Here is a 17662-nt window from a genome sequence, read left to right as displayed (position 1 = left end):
TTGAAACTATGTAACTTAAGAAGAAACAAATCCAGTAAAGTGTATTAATTGTCATCTACTTAGAATTTACTCCTGAACTGTGCATTATTGGAAAAAATTAAGAAACCATGTACATCAGAAAGTCTGAGGTCATTAACAATACAAATATAATGGCTGCAAGCAACTATTAGTGCAAAATATAACAATAAGTATAATAGTCGTTAAACAGTATAATTCCAGTTAAACCTGCCTAAAACAAACAATGCTTTTAAGATTATTCTGACTGTACTAGTCATGGAGGTAGGAAAGGGAGGAGGGGCCAACTGGCGCTAGAAGTTTGGGTCACCAGATGGGGTGTTCTTTGTTTACATTCAGAAGCTCGCTTGACATGGTTCTGATAGTATTTCGACATACGACAGTTCCATACAAATTGAAAAATGGACACTTTCGCATGAAAGAAACATTCATAGTGTGATGGATAATAGCAATTTCTATAGTTTAGTGACATTTACGCAAAAATCACATCTTGGTTATTTTTCGATAACTAACAACAGCGATTTTGATTATGAATTTGTTTTATAAAATTCTAAGCTGTTGAACTACAAAAATATCAATTTTAAGAAAAATTTATGCTTAAAGAGAAAAATACCTTACAGTACATTTAAAATTGTATGTGTCTTTCGATACCCTTGATAGAGTATTCGCTACTTTTATTTTATTTTCCAAATGCCAAAATGTTTTAAATAAAACAAATTTTTTTCACATCCATATATTATTGTAACATGTACCTTTTAAAATGTTTTAGAGGAGAGGCTTTACTGCTGCTCATTTTAAACCCATCGTTTTAATTTTATATATCTGAAAAATAATCACTTTGGGCTTACAAGTTTTACTTATTTGTGTTAATTAAAAATAAAATTACCATCAATTGCTGCAATCCTCGTCAAAATTAATAAATAATACATATAATTTTCATTCAAATTATATTCATATATATTTTTTATGTAAAACTTTTGGGTGTATGCTTGTAAATTACTTTATACGAAAAATATAGTGAATGCACAGAAATTAAAGATTTGCACATGCCGGAAATGAAAAATATTAAATATGTATGGGTATTTATGCATGTGCTTGCAAAAAGCATGTATCTGCCTTTGACGAAATACTTAAATATTCATTAAATTATCTATAAATGTATTTGAAATGAAGAATTTATTCACTTATAAACAACTGTGAAGAAATCTAATTTATAATGATTATAAATGTTATCTAAATATATAATAACCTTAATATTGAATTGTAAACATAAATTGAAATCCTGTTGACAAATACGTTATAAAACTATTTAAGCAAGAATTGTTCATATTGGAAAGCAGTCTGTTAAAAGCAAATGCTATGAGATGCGCACTTAAGAACGTAATAAAGAGTTTTGGAATATGTATTGTTGAAATGAAAGGTAAAAAAAAATCTGATGAGTATAATTAAAAGAATTATTTCCCTTACATTTTATAATAACTCAGTTACAAATTTTAAATAATACTTTAAAAAAAAAAAAAAAAAAAACTTATTTTATTCCCTTTCAGAAATGTTCAGAGAAAGTCAAGTACTATTTAAAGTATTCGCTAATTCCTAATAATTCTCTAATTTAAAATGAACCGAATAGAGCATTAATTATAAATTGACGTACATTTTTCGATTTCAAAGATGCCTCAGAAGCCAAAAAATCGTCATATTTAAGAAAGTGTTTTAGGAAGAAGCTCTATAAATAGAAAAGAGATAATGCATAATTTTAATATTAATAATACAATAAACTTTGAACTTAATTTTTGTACCTTAACCGAATAAAATCGAATTTCCTTAATTTTTTTTTTCTAATGTAATTAATGAAAACTTGTGAAAATATTTCATTCAAATTAAATCATTCTGAGAAAACTGTCCTGTGAAAAGTATAGCATTTAATTCCATTCAGAATGAAATGTTGTTTAAAAATATGTTGTTTTCATATACTTAGGACTCTGAAGTGTTGTAGAAAAAGGAAATATATACATTTATATGTATATTTACGACGTAATTACAAAATATTTACATTCGAACGCGTCAAATCCCATTGAACTCAATGGTAAATGAGCCAATGTTTTGGTCGCCAGTTCTTCAGAGCAGGGTACGGGAGAAACTTGTTTAGGGCTACTCCATCTTACTTCCTACCTCCTTGGTACTAGTATGGTATCTGTTGAAAAAATAGCAGTTTAATTAGTGATTTATTATTGCATGAAATTTTCAAATGTTAACTGTATGGATTTTCTGTAATTATTACTGATATATATTCTTTGTTATGGTAATGGCAAATGTGGTAGCATCAGTGTGGTATTCAAGTGAGCGAAAGGTGAAACATCAAAGCTTGTAGATATCACATGTGAAGAAAGGGGGAAAGGACATAAAAGGGAAGTTGAATGTTCCAAGAGTCGAAAGCTTTCTCAAATCTTGTTGTACATTATTGGGGTGAAAAATGTGAAATTGGATACCTGCAGGTACAGTTAAATGCGGTGGCAAAATACAGTACTGGAAAGCATGTCATTAAACGGGTCTAGGAAGATGTTATTCTTAGTTAAAGGAGTTGCAGATATGTATTACTTGGGGAGTAAAATTCTTGCCGTAGAATAGATCCTCATGAGAATTTAAAGAAAACACAATAATATTAGAGATTAAGGATGTAAGCAATGGATCTGTATCTGCTAGATGGAGAAAAGAAAAAAATCTTAGACGTCATAGGAGAGTACACAGATTTATTTTATGATAAGATAGGATTAATGCATGTACTCAGTACAGGTAGCAGTCCATCATGTAGATCTAAGTAAGATGTGATTAAAGAAAACAAAATTTTAATACCAATATCAAGCACCTACCCAAGTCCAGTAGTGTCACATAGAAAAGAAGTGCTAAACAATGACACATAATGGGTCATGGAGGGTCAATTACTATAAACAAAATAAAAACCTGAATTACTTTATACCTATTATTGAGAAAATCATTAGGACGGTGAAAAGATGTGTATTGACAACAATGGATTTAACATCGGAATACTTTCAGATCACAGTGAGTTCAAAGAAAACCGCCTTTATGTCAAAATGGAGAACCTAGGCTCTTATTGTTTTTTGAATTGTGTGATAGCCCAGTGACTTTTCAGCAGGCGAGGGATATTGTGCGTTGCGAAAAAATTGGTTTCATTAGAGAAACATGAAAAGACCGGAAGTTTTTCTGTTACTGAAGGACATGTGATTAAAAGTTAGGAGTTAAGGTACCAGTAGAAGTGGATGGGGGCAACTGAATTTCATCATTGCTGTAGGTATAGTTCTGCTGCACTAACTGGAATTCTGTTCTAGGTTTGAGGAAAAAGAACCTGGAGGGGGCAGTGCGAGCGTCACCTACCATCAAACTGTCAAGAGTACTTTTTGGCTTGCCTTCTATTTTGAGTGTTCTCTTCCCTCACGGACAGTGTAAGTTTACAAGCAACCTGTGCCCAAGGGTATGGCAGTAAGTAATATTAAGGTATTTACGATTGCTAAATAGTTATACATTATCATCGGTTTTAGTTCCCTCTTCCATATTTTAGAGGGAACTATAACCAATGAGTCAGAAATTTTAGTCCTCGCCCCCAAATGGCAAAGTAAAAGAAGCTTCATTCATAGAATTATTCTCATATTATCCCAGTTTTATAAATAACGTTGCAGAAACTTGTTGGAATTGAAGAGAAGAAAAGAGATTTAAATGGTCAGAATAGATAAACAAGACCTTTGAAGCACTACAGCAAGCCTTAATATCCTCGCCAGGTACAGATTTACTTAATGCAAGATGGACATGAAATTGCATACTTTAGCCGAACCCTATAGAAAACTGTTCCGTCACAAAACACGAGGCACTCGCATTTGTCAGTGTGATTAAAACAAAATTCGGAAGTATTTTTTGCAAAAAATCGGTCACAATTTTCCCGAATCACACCACTCATGCAGTTGCCTATGCCAAAGAATTTTTATCTTATAATGATTAGATGGACCTTGAAGTTTCAGAAGTATAACTTAAAATTCAAGCTCCGACCGAGGAAAGAAAATAGAGTTACTGATGCTTTATCAAGGATCAGGTTTGACAAGGAGGGGATTAAAATCAATTGTAATATAATGTTTCCGTCCGTTGTGTTATAGTAAACATTAGAGACATCCAGAGTTTTAAAAATTTGTAAATATCCAAAGGGTCAGGAATTTTGAGAAAATAAGGGAGCAGCAATTAAGATTAGGATCGAAAATTATAATGTTATCAATGATATTCTGTTTTAACGGGAAAGCACGGTGTTAATCCTTGAACTAAGGGCGGTTATTCCAGCTGTTTTAAGATAACGAGGTACTGCATGAATTACATGATAGCCCGATTCGATTTCGGCGCTTGTAGTAGTGTGAATACATAGTTAGGGAAGTTGATTTGTTCAAGTTATGACAAATTACGCCCGAGTATATTCAGTCAGGTGTCAAAAAGGTAAATAGGAAAAATTTTGAAAGCTGGATGCGTAAAGTGTAGTTTCCTGTTTTATAGACGCAAAAATATATTTGTTAGGCCTTTGCTCTAGAAGTTATATTTCCTGATATATCCCCCCTTTTTAATAATTTTATCTTTCAAAATTCGGGAGGGGAAAATTATCCGAGTAATCTAATTTCCAAAGAACGTGATTACAGTAAGAACATAACAAATAAAAAGTAGTCATGGATAAACTACTGGTAACTATCGCAATATTATTTTCTTAAAAGAAACTTGCATTCCATTAAGAATGGAACGTAAAGTTAACATTACAGTATTGTATAAAATATCTTCAATTATTCTTTCCTGTAACTTGAATCTTACCTGTTCCGATTGCTGTTCACTGCTATTCCCTAAGACTCAAATCATGCAGTGCTGCTGAAACTGCTGTCTACATCGTCTGCTGTAGCTTGAGAGTCATCATCATCAAGTCTGTCTTCCCACGTGTAATCTTCAGAACCATAGAGGGCATTTGATATCCCGTTTTCTTGAAGCTGTTCACTATTATTGCTTTTTAAATGAGACTGATGCACCAAGACCCGCAAAGAAAGCAATTCACTGGATGCTGTTCGGATTTTGCGACTCTCGTAAATCTATGTGACTTTGCTAATATTCATTCATTATACTGATATTCATTCATTATAAAACTTTTGAGATATTCTTTGGACGATTTATTCTCTGATATGTCCAATATTTGAAGAAGTGGAAATAAGTCCTCCTGGAATGACAGTTGGTGCATTTGTTTTTTTACGTCTTCCATGAGATGTCTGCAGAAATTGCTCTAGGCTAATTGACGTTTCTTAGAGAAGCACCTGGACGATGGTTCGATACAACTTCGTGAGTCAATTTTTCATGAAGTCAGATGACATCCAACCCTTCTCATGTGCTTTAACCGTTATTCCAGGAGGGAGTTTTTTGGTCTCAGCATCATCTTTCATTTAAAACCTGCATAAGGTAGAAAGTTTTCACTGTCAACAGTCATTGCTAATGGTACTGTGCAATCCCCCTTTTCAGCTCCTGTAGCTTTTACTAACACAGAAGACGGTGCCTTTTGATTGTTAATGTATGTGGTATAATATTTAATATTGTTGGCAGCACTAAAATTATACTACATTGAATGGCAACAGTCATCGTTAATTTAAACATTGTTCTTACAATGTAACAATTGTTTTATATGCAATTTTAGTCGATTAAAGCTTCATTTGAGCTTCTCTTATATTTATAACACTGTACTGAGTAACTGTGTGATTAGGCATGCTGAAATAGTACAGGAGTTTGATCTGCGTTTTCTATATGTCTAAGACTGTAGTTTTAATCTTTTCTTTGTTAGGTTACGAACCTTTGGAATTGTAAGACCTTTTCTTCATAAAATCTTTGGTAGCCTTGTACAATTGTTATTCTTCTCATGAAACGATCGATCTAGCCTCTGTTCATGTTGAATTTTTGCGCTGTAAGGGCTTCATTTTCAAGCCGAAGTTATGCCGTTTTCCCACTGCTGTGCTATAACGCAGTGTTTCATTGTCGCAATTTTGCAGCTTTTTCTTCCCGAAGCTGCTTGTCTTTCTCAGTCCATCTTTTTGTTTTCTACATTATCGAATCCAAGTAGACTGAACACCAATTGTCTTCTAGCAGATTTGACGTCATTAACTTCAACGAATTTTAAAACTTTTAATTTAAATTTTGCTATGTACAGTACACTCTCAATTATCCGCGGAATTGGGTGGCGCGGCCGCTGCGGATAACAAAAAACGCGGATAATCCGTAAAAAGCTTAAAACGGGTATAGCAAAACATAAAACAGTCATTCCAACTTTGAAAAATCGTTTTATGTACAATAAAACGTGAAATAAACAGCAGGAAATGTTTAACTAACGCTTAATATTTTAGTATACCACTCAAAACTAACCTAAAATGCATTTTGTTAATGAAAACAGAAAAGTGCTTTGTACTTACGAGAGGCGTCAAGGATACACAGAAAAATTAATACATATGTACTGTTTTAATACTGTAATGTATTATGTAATTACAAAAGCATAACTGTAAAACTACACCTTTTTGAAGAAATCAGTCATTTGTGTTTGCTTCTTGCTTTGGAAGCATTTTCTCTTGATCCGAGATTGCATTTTTCGTAGCATAAGTTTTTCGGCCAATTCCGTGTCATCTTGTTCTTCCAAATAGCTCAGCAGTCCGTCAAGTTGTTGCAAAGCCTTTTCGTGAGTCTTCCGCATCTGCACAGTGGGCTCTTCTTCGCCTTCACATCCTTCTCCTTCATTCTCAGTCTCTCCCCTTGCTTTCTTCACAGTTTCGTCATCTCTCTATCATTTGAAGCCAGGTTCGTTGACGTCACACTCCCACCACTCCTTAATGTTTTCAGCATTGACGTTCTCACCACACGGAACTGTTACACCATATCGGCAAGAGTTGGCGTGGGCGGGTCTACATCTTTATTTTCTTCCTCACAACTCAAAGGGGTTAGGTTGTTGTTGGCTTCAACATTAGGCATGAGTTTTCTCTATGATTTTATGAGGGTTGACGGTTTCACTGAGTCCCATGCAGATACAATAATATCGTAGATGCTGTCCAAGATTGTGTAGTGTTTCCAAAACTCTTCCAGATCATAACCTTCTTCAATTTTGGTCATTAGCAGCTTGGTTCGGTATGTTCTCTTCATTGTTGCAATGACTCCTTGGTCCATGGATTGGATTAGCGCAGTAACATTTGGGGGGAGAAACTTTGTAAAAATTTGTCCATCAGAAGACTTTAGCACGCTTGTTGCTGGGTGAGAAGGTGCGTTGTCGATCAATAGCACAGCTTTTCCAGGCAGGTTTTTTTCCATTTAAGATGTTTACGCACTTGAAGAACAAAGATTTTCTCGAACCATTCTTGAAAAATGTTTCGGTTCATCCATCCTTTTTTTTTTTTTTTTTTTTTTTTTTTGGTTAAAGTAATCAACGGGTAAATTTTCTATCTTTGTGCCTTTGAAATGTCTCGGTTTTTTTGACTTTCCAATGACAAATAGTCTAAGTTTATGTCCACCAGTAGCGTTACTGCAAGACATCATAGTGATCCTTTTCTTGCTACTTTTATGACCCGCCGCTTTACTTTCACTTTCATATGCCAAAGTGCGAGTGGGAAGACATTTCCACAAAAGTCCCGATTCGTCGGCATTGTAAATTTGTTCAAAAGATAGCTCTTCTTTTAAAACAAATTCTTCAAATTCATGGTGGAAATCGTCGGCTGCTTGTTGGTCACCACTAAGTTTCTCCTCATGAAGTCCAATTTCTCGAATTCCATGTCGCTGCTTAAAACGAATCAACCAGCCAGAAGACGCATCAAAATTTCCTTTCAGGCCTAACAACTCAAAAAAGGTTTTCGCCTTCGCCGCAATGATACGACCATTTACAGGAGTACCCTCTTTTCGAACTTGAGATAACCACTCTGTCAATGCCGTGTCTAGCTCATCAAAGAATGTAGAAACCTTCATAGTTTTTCGCGTTTTCATTGCGGAAAGCACTGTCCGACATTGATGCAAAGTTCACCAGTTTGTCTTTTTTGCTTTAGAATGTCAGGCACTGTTGTTTCCGCAATTACGTAATACAATTCCATCTGCTGCCTTGTAGCGCCGTTTGCTACTTTGGAAATTAATTCTAGTTTTTGAGCAATCGTAAACACAACCTTCTTTCGTTTTCCTGACAATTTAAATCGGAGAAAAAAAACCTTTGTGCGGCAGGAGCAGATAATCGGGAGTCTACTGTAGCTCCTTTTATTGTCTTTCCCTAAGTTTCTGAAAATTAGTGGTGCACACATGTCAATAGAAACTTCTAACAAGGAATTCTCGATCCTAAATAAAGAATCGAATCGGATAGATGACTTTAAACTACGAATATCATGCTCAGCTTTATGTGCCAGGCTCAGTTACTTTGTGAAGCCACAGGGTACCTCACATCAGTGAGTTTACAACGCAGTTTCCAACAGGGACATCGGAAAAGGAAAGAGATGGAGGATGAAAAAAAGATCCAAACCAATTTTCCGACACAGATATCGACCGGTGTCCAGAATAAACCCGTTAACCACTATAGACGAGCCAGCCGAGTCACATACAGAAATCAGTTCCCAGAGCACAGAGTGCATGAGTAAGACGGGAGAATCTTCAGGTCTGTTTCGCGGGACTTGTTGTAGGGTATTTTTGTTGATTACGTGTGTCGACATACTATTTAGGACACAGCATAGTCTGTTTCTCCAACTTAAACCTTTGTATTAGGCAAGAATTAGACACAAAACTACCTCAGAGAGCTTGATGCCAGCCAGTCCCAATCTTACCGGAAGGACAACCGAACTTTTAGAATTTTCTCTGAACTGCACAACCGAGGTCACCACTCCCAGAGACCAGAATGAGGTACGGCATATAAGCCTGAGACAGTCTACTTGCTCCTACCAATACTGCAGTCGGTCACAAAAGTATTCGAACACCGGTACCCTATCAGAAAATGACAAGATGGCGTTTTTTTTTCTCTTTCTCTCTGTGTGTCGTGTTATTCCATCCTAGGTTTTCTTCTCCCCCCCCCCATCTTGGAAAAACTGGAAAAAATTGGTTACGATCTCTTTTTGAATGGGGAGATGCCATTTTGAGAAAAAGCTGACGACCCTATCTTGGAGAATGTACATGACCGCTCTACACACCCTTTTACTCTCTCTCTCTCTCTCTCTTTGAATTGGGAAGCCATTTTGGGAAAAAGCAGACGACCCTATCTTGGAGAATGGAAATGAACGCCTCTCCCTCTCTCTTTGAAATGGGAAGCCATTTTGGGACCCTCTATTCTTGGGGAGGGAGAAAAACTGAAGTCTGCATTTCGCTGTCTCTGAATACGGAAAGCCCTTTTGGGAAAAGCGGACCCTCTTCTTTTGATCTTGGAGAACTGGAAATGAACGCTCTACACGATCTCTATTTGAATTCAGAAGGTATTTTGGGACCTTCTAATGTTGGAAAACTGAAATGAACGCTCTACACCTTCTCTCTCTCTCTTTCTCTGAAATGGGTAGCCATTTGAAAACTCCCTAACTTTGGAAAAAAACAGAAATGAACGCTCTACACCATCTCTCTTTGAAAATGGGGGGGGTGTCATTTTGAGACCTCCCTCCCCTAAACTTGGAAAAAAAACTGAAATGAACGCTCTACACTTTCTCTCTTTGGACATGGGTAGCCCTTTGGGGACCCTCTCCTCTTGGTAGAAAAAAAAAGAGAACTGAAGTGAAGGCTCTACACAATCTCTCTTGGAATGGGATCCATATTTCGGGAAACGTGGATCACCTCATGCTGGAAAACTGAAGTGAACCACCAAGATTGGACTCTATATAATATTTTATTTTAATTGACATCATGACCCTCCTCCCATTTGTTATTAAAAATTTTTTTTTGTTTTGGTTTTTATCCCATTTCCGATGTGATTTCAGAAATGCAATTCCATAACAGTTCAATTTCATTCGAGGTTAAATGATCTAAACAGTCTTTGACCCACCCATCCGTATGATTATTTTCTTCTCCTTCCTGTTGCACCAAACTTTGTAAGTCCATATAATAATTCCATACGGGAAGGGCTGGATCCTCACAAGGCTGTCTTGAAACACTTGGAGTCTCTTTGGGATGAGTGGAGTGATCTAGGATGTCTGGACCCGGCTGCGATTCTACCTCCATGATTTCTGGACCCGTTGGAACTTGTTTACCCGGCTGAAATTCTACCTCCATGATTTCTGGACCCGTTGGAACTTGTGAACCCGGCTGTGATTCTGCCTCCATGATTTCTGGACCTGTTGGAACTTGTGGACCCGGCTGACATTCTACCTCTACGATGTCGGGACTTTTTGAAGCTTGTGGACCCGTCTGACATTCTACCTCTACGATGTCGGGACAGGTTGGAGAAGAAGAAGAAGAAGAAGAAGAGGATACTGGAAGAGGTTCTGCCTGTGAGGAGTCCAAAAGAGATTGCCTGTTTGAACAAGTCGGGGAAGAAGAAGAAGAAGAAGAAGCTTCTGGATTCTGAAGCGGATCTTGCACGCCAGGTAGGTTCCGGTAAGTCGACCGTTTTTTAAGAGGTAATTTTTTTTCTTCCTCCTCATCTTCAATTGTGATGACTTCAATTTCATTCCGTTGCCGGGTCGATTTTGTTTCGGGAAATAACGGTTTGGTCCAGCTCCTCTTATCATCTAAGGAAGGGATGGGTAAAGGTGGCGGAGGGTTTTCTTCTTCTTTTTCTTGAAACATCATCGGCGATTGGAAAGAAATCTCCTCTTTCAATTGTTTCCAAAGCGAGTACGAGCACCGATCGACGAGAAAGAGACTCTTCTGGGTTGTGACGATGAGATATTGCGTTTTCGGGGGAACGACATAGTTTTGAAAAGGTCTTAGAATATATTTCTTATATTTCATCCTGTCCCTGACTTTAAAACTTCTTTCCTTCAGATTGGGGGACGATGATTCGTAATAGGCGAGAGGAGCGGCTGTGGTTTGAACAATATGAACTTCGTCCTCAGCCGTCGTTCTCACTCCAAACGTAAAATATCGTTTCGTGAGAAAAATATTCTTCCACCGAAAACTCGTGCGCGGATCTGTATATCGCCGGTCTGTTTGAATGGGCCGTCTCAAAGCTCGATCCATCCGATTCCAAGAGAAGGGAGATTCCTCTTTCGTTTGTTGCGATTCGAATAAATTTCTGTATATATTCTGAACGAGCAGGTTGGAGGATTCGACATCTTGGTTGAAAGAAACGATCGCTTGATGAGGTGGTAAATGCGGAATAAATGTCGCACAATGACACGCCAAAAAAATTTTCAAGGTGGAGATTTGCTTTAGCGTCTTTCCATTGGGAGTCTTTTCCATGGCTCCCAATGGAAAAGAAATGATCTCGCCCAGTACTCTCGTCTTTTTATATATCTATATAGACACACACAGACACACATAGAGGCTCTATGACGTCCGTTTTATTTGTTTTTTTTGTTTCTCTCTCTCTTCTTTCCAAGAAATCTTATCTCCATGACCTCTTTTTCTTTTCTTAAAAACATGAATGTGTGTGGGAATGAGGAAGTGAAAGTAATAATTTAATAAACAAAAAATTATCCAACCATGACCTTCTTTTTTTTTTCAAAGTCAACATTTCCAATCCAAGGACGTAAAGAGATAGAGGAAGCAGAGAGAGAGGAGGAGGAGGGAAGGGAAGGTCACACTCTCTTTCTCTCTATAAATAAAAGGGGAGAGCCCCAAAGTCGTATTTTTGTCCAAGTGGATCATGAGGAGGCATCCCCAGCTCACTACGCGTATTCCTTTCAAATATAAATATGTTGATCTTTCCTTTTATATCATCCAAGGAGTCGTTTACCTGAAAGCCTCCGATTTTTCAAAATGTGCGGGTTATTATACCGTGGGGAGTTATCAAAAGATGCGGGACGAATTTTTGTCCGACGAAAACGTGTTGATGGCTCGTGACATTCCAACTTTGGATGCACAAATTTTGTTAATGAAACGAGCCAAATATTTTTACACGTCCCACTTTCTAACCGTCTCGCAAATGAATAGGATTATGGATCGTCTTGAGAAGACAAAAGGGATTCTCGTTCATTTTAGTGAATGGTTGCACAAATGTTTGCACGAACCTCTCTCGATCGAGAAGACTGGGAAGAATACCTATTATATTCTTCTCGAGGACTCTCCTCGTTCGTCTCATCATAGAGAGGCCACGACTTTTGAAAAAATCCTCGAGCAAGAAAAAATAGAATCGTGGAACAACTACCCCATCCCACTCCCCGAGCATCAAGAGGAGCCTGTTCAGAAGAAAAAGAAAAAACCTTTCCAAAAGCCTATCCTCATCCTCCTCGATAATGATGGGGATGAAGAGAAGCCTGTTCAGATTCCTCTCCGTTTGTCAAAACCCGTCGAGGATGAAAAACCTCTCCCTTCCTCAAAACCCCTTGAGGAAGAGAGACCCCTCGAGAAGGAGAGATCTCTCCCATTGTCAAACCTCCTCGAAGATGAAAAACCTCTCCCTTTCTCAAGACCCCTCGAAGATGAAAAACCTCTCCATTTATCAAGACCCCTCGAAAATGAGGGACCTCTCGATTTGTCAAAACCCCTCGAGGATAAGGGAACCAAAACTTCTCTCTCTTTCGAAGAGGAGGGACCTCTCAATTTGTCAAGACCCCTCGAGAATAAGGGAACCGAAAATCCTCTCCCTTTCTCAAGACTTCTCGAGGAGGAGGAGGAGGAGAGACCGCTTCATGTCTCAAGACAGGACCCACCTCTATCTCTTGAGGATCCGAGGGAAACGATTCCTATTGAAAAACCATCTATCAACGATCCCCAGAAAAGGTCTTCGGAGGAGATTAGACTTCCATGTAGAAAACGAATCTGCCACAATCATAATAATAATAATAATAATAATATACCCCCTTCTCAACAACAGAATCCTACAACATTTGCAGATAAATGCATTCAAACCAATCCCTTTATAGTAACCCTTTTGATTGGAGAATCCGTGCATTAGCCTCGAAAAATAAAATGAGATCCTAGACTGTTTCTATGACCAGAATGTTAAGCCAATAGATAGGTCTAGCTCAGAATTTTTCTTTTAAAAGAAAATAAATAAATAATCCAAAGACTATTCGTAAATATAAATGGTAAAGTCTTGAGTCGGCTGGAAAAAAATTTTCAGAGCTGAGAAAAATTCTACAACTCCAAAAAAAAAAAAAAAAAAAAAAAAAACTTTTTGTTAATTTTTATCATGTCTTAGACATGATAAAAATTAACGACCCCCTTCCCTTTTCGTCTGGGAATGTTGTCTCACTCTTTTGAAAAACAAATCGTGATTCATTCATGGAATGATTGCCATTAGAGAAAGGATGAGTCATGGTCTATTTTTAGAAAGGGTGAGACATCCTTCCCAGACAAAAAGGGAGGGTCATTAATTTTTATCATGTCTAAAGACATGATAAAAATTAACCAAAAGTTTTTTTTTTTTTTTTTTTTTTTTTTTCAGCTCTGAGAAATTTTTTTTCTCCCAGCCGATTCGAGACTTTACCATTTTTTTTAAGAATGATTTCTCTCTGATCTATTATTTCAAAATTCCAAGTTTCGCTTCAGAACCATCTATGCTGTTGAAGAAGTAACGTGATATATGTATTTTTTTAATGAGTTCTGTCAAGATTGAATTGTGCAGGATCGACCTTGCGAATTTCTTCTCTGTGTCTTTAAATAATAATGATACCGAACTGCTTTTTGTAGAGCGCAATGGAAAAAACCTTTTGTATGGTTAGGACAATTCATGTGTTCGATCCCATTGTATTTGAGAATCTCTTGCGTCGATCCCGAAATGTAATAAATGGATCTTTGCAACCATTTCTCTAAAAACCGCCGTTTCATTTCTCCTCGCACCCAAATCATGGAAAAAGGTTCCGTCAACATCGTTAACACCCATGGAAAATAACTGTACGGAATTTCTCCTTCGTACCACGACAAGCCGTGATAATAATCACTTGCCCACACAGCGGTTCGTTTTTCTTTCTCGGTGAGCATTTGCCATGGAAACGGGGGTTTAAAAACAAATACCCCTCGAGAAGTACCGTCCAATGTGACGTAAGCCAATTCTTTCACAATAAAGGCTCCTTGAGAATCGTAGAAACCTTCAAAGTCGAGCACGAGTTCCATGTTTTTTATTTCTTTTTCTTTCCAAGGTGACCTTTATTATTATGATGATGGATGTGTATTGAGATACGCACGATATTATTCAAAAAACAAATATATATCTACGAATGTGACCTTTCCCAGAATTCATACGACCTGTCACGTGCAACCTTCTCTCTCTATATATATAAAAGAGGAGACGGCGAGAGAACGCTATCCATTTTTTCCTTCAGGACACACAGCGAGAGAGAGAGAGAGAGAGAGAGAATTTTGTTTTCTTTTTTTCCTCAATTGAAGAAGATGGACATTTTGAGTACCAAACCTCTCAAAGATTCCTACATTGTTCTGGACATGGAATACTTTCACTCTTATGATCCAAAGACGGGAGATATATGTTTCATCTTGAAAGAACTGGGCTACATCACTTGCGATTTAACCTTATGCGGATCCATGATTTTTCTCCCTCCTGTCCATTACGATGACTTATCGTCCCGCAATCAAGCTGTGGTCAACCAGACTACAAATAATCGACACGGCCTGCAATGGACCGAGGGTCGTCTTTCCTACGCGCATCTTCCTACAATCCTGAAAATGCTGACCGAAAATGTGGAGGTGATCTACGTCAATGGATACGATAAAGCCGAATTTTTCAGCAAGCTCTGCCAGCGATCCGTTTATGAGTTTTACATCCCAGGGAAAACCGAGTGGCGGAACAAGTCGAAATGCACGCGACACCAATATTTCCAAAAGATGATTCATTGTGCCGAGAACAAGGTGAGAAATTTTAAATACCATTTGATGGAGGGTAGTTATGTTTTCCGGAAATTACATTGTTACCCCTCCGAGAGCAAAGCTGTCGAAGACGAAGAGGAGGCGGAAAAATCTCCCCAGGAGAACTCGTGCGACGATGAGGAGGAGGAGGAGGAGGAGGAGGAAGAGGAGGAACTTTCTAATAATAATAATAATAATAAATGTCTAAGTTGGGATGCTTTAGAGACCCAAGAATATTGGTCTCAACCCTTATCTCACCTAGACCTGAAAGAGGATCCTCAAGTGTACACTTTGTGGTCCTCTTCTAAAATTTGGTCTTGGAGAGAACCCTTGAATGTTCATGAATGAAATGGTATGTAAATCCCTAGAGAAAAAAAAATAGAAAAAAAAATTCTTTTTTTTGTAATATGTTGATTTCTTTCCAATCCCATTTCTTTTCCATAACTCCAGCCCAATCGACGAGAAGAAGAATTTTCCAAGTTACACAAGACGAATCTTCCAAGTTACACAAGACGTAGAAAGATTTCACAAGGATTTATAAATCACACGCTCCCACATGATATATGTATAGAGAGTAAAAGACCCTCTGTTCTCTAGCCAATACGTCAAGACTTCCCTAAACTAAGAGAGACCATGAGTACCGAGGAAACCTTAGCAGAGCAAGTGGAAAGACTTTCAAAGAGATTAGAAGAGTAAAGACGGGATAGATTTACAGTTCCGCCGACTAAAGAGGAAACTATCATCGATTTCAACAAACCGCTGTACTTTCATCCTCTAACCCAAAGAATGAGACGAATGGACTCGCCGTTGAACAGTTCCAATGAGAAACAAAATGTCACTTATTTGAATAGTCAATTTCAACACATGAATATTTCATAAGTATTTTTTTGTTTTTTTTCCCTAAAGCGTAGGGAGATCGGATCAGTAGTTTTTCCCTTTTCATCGTCGAAAAAGATTGGGAGGAAAATCTTTCTCAGCTCTCTCAGAAAAATTTTTCAGCCTTAAAAAAAAAAAAAAAAAAAAAAAAAAAAAAAAAAAAAAACTTTTTGTTAATTTTTATCATGTCTTAGACATGATAAAAATTAACTCTACCCCCTTTTTGTCTGGGAATGTTGTCTCACACTTTCTAAAAATAGACCATCACTCCTCCTTTCCTAAAGAATAGAATTCCAAGAATGGGATCTGGTTTATTTTTAGAAACGGTGAGACCCTATTCCCAGACAAAAGGCGGGTAGAGTTAATTTTTATCATGTCTAAAGTTCAGGGTCCATCCATCTTCTTATGTGAAACGGTGACCCTGACGAGATCGAGATAAACAAGTCCTGTGAGTTGTTTTGTAATCTTGACGCGATCCAAGAAAGACTTTTTATTTTTTTTTTTGAAATAGGTGGGGGGTGGGGAGAGAAAATATTCTCACGACCCTCAGATATCTTTTCATAAATATATTTTTTTATCAAAGTGTTTCTTTCATTCCGATCCTTTTAAGAGGTTGGAATGACCCTGACATTTAGATGGGGTCGCGATCCCGACAGATGTCGCGCGAGTATAAAAGTGTGTGTCCTCCACGAGATTTCTTCAGAGAACAGAAGAAGACGTGAATTGAGCTGGTAAGTCCCTTTGATCCTATGAATATGGTTATCTATAAACTCGATTTGATTCTTTGTTTCTTTTTTTAATAATCATAATAATCATAACTTCATTTAAAAAGAACTCTCTTCTTAACCCTTTGAAAAGAAAAATGTTTCTTTCAAGACGACGACACTAAAACGTTTTATTGTTTTTTTCCCTTTCTAGATCTTCCCTGTTATACATATATACCTTTTCGATTCTTTTTTTTTGCTCCTGTTTGTGGAAGACATCACCGTATTCATCGCCATGGCGTGTTCAGAAAACTTTATCGTGCTCGATCTAGAGGGTTTCCAGTCCTACAACCACAAGAAGGGTGAATTTACCTACGTTTTAAAAGAATTGGGCTATGCGACAAAAGATTTTTTGACCGTGGGATCGTTGACGTTTGCTCCTCCTCACCCCTTCCACCAACTGAATGAAAAAAACCAAAAGACGAATGCCTGGCTGACGAGAAACCGGCACGGACTTCGTTGGAACGAGGGTCATATTCCCTATAACCATTTAGGACGCATTCTCCAATCGCTCACTCACAGCTTCTCCACGATATATGTGGTGGGATGTCAGAAAGCTAAATTCTTTGCTAAAGCCTTGGATTATCAAAAACCCGTGACGGAAATTTATGTGCCAGATGGAATCATTTGGAAGTATCGGGAAAAATGTGCCCGACATCATCAAAGGATGAAATATTTCCATTGTGCCGAAAACAAAGTGCGCAACTATCGATGGCATATTACGGAAGGAGATTTTCATATCAATCACGTCTATCCAGACGGAACGGAGAAAGAGGAGAGGATTCAGGAGGAAGCAGACAATCCTCTGCAAGCTTTTGATAAGGCCTACGATCAGTTAGAGAAGGATCCGTCCCCAAAAGTGTACGATAACCTCATCCAGAAATGGGATAATCTGTCCTGTTTCCAAGTGATGGAACATCCGGATGAGCATACGCCTTTAAACTTAATGGGCTCTTTTACTTCTTCTTCTTCTTTGTCGTCAACTTCCTCCAATAACTCGAGGAAGACGGAGGGTTGGGGAGACATACCTGAAAATATTCCCC

Source organism: Stegodyphus dumicola, chromosome 6 (genome assembly GCF_044657685.1).
Source record: "Stegodyphus dumicola isolate Sdum_Otavi_A_Nest chromosome 6, ASM4465768v1".
Lineage (NCBI taxonomy): Eukaryota > Metazoa > Arthropoda > Arachnida > Araneae > Eresidae > Stegodyphus > Stegodyphus dumicola.
The sequence above is the reverse complement of the archived record's forward strand: the minus strand, read 5'-3'. Positions refer to the sequence as shown.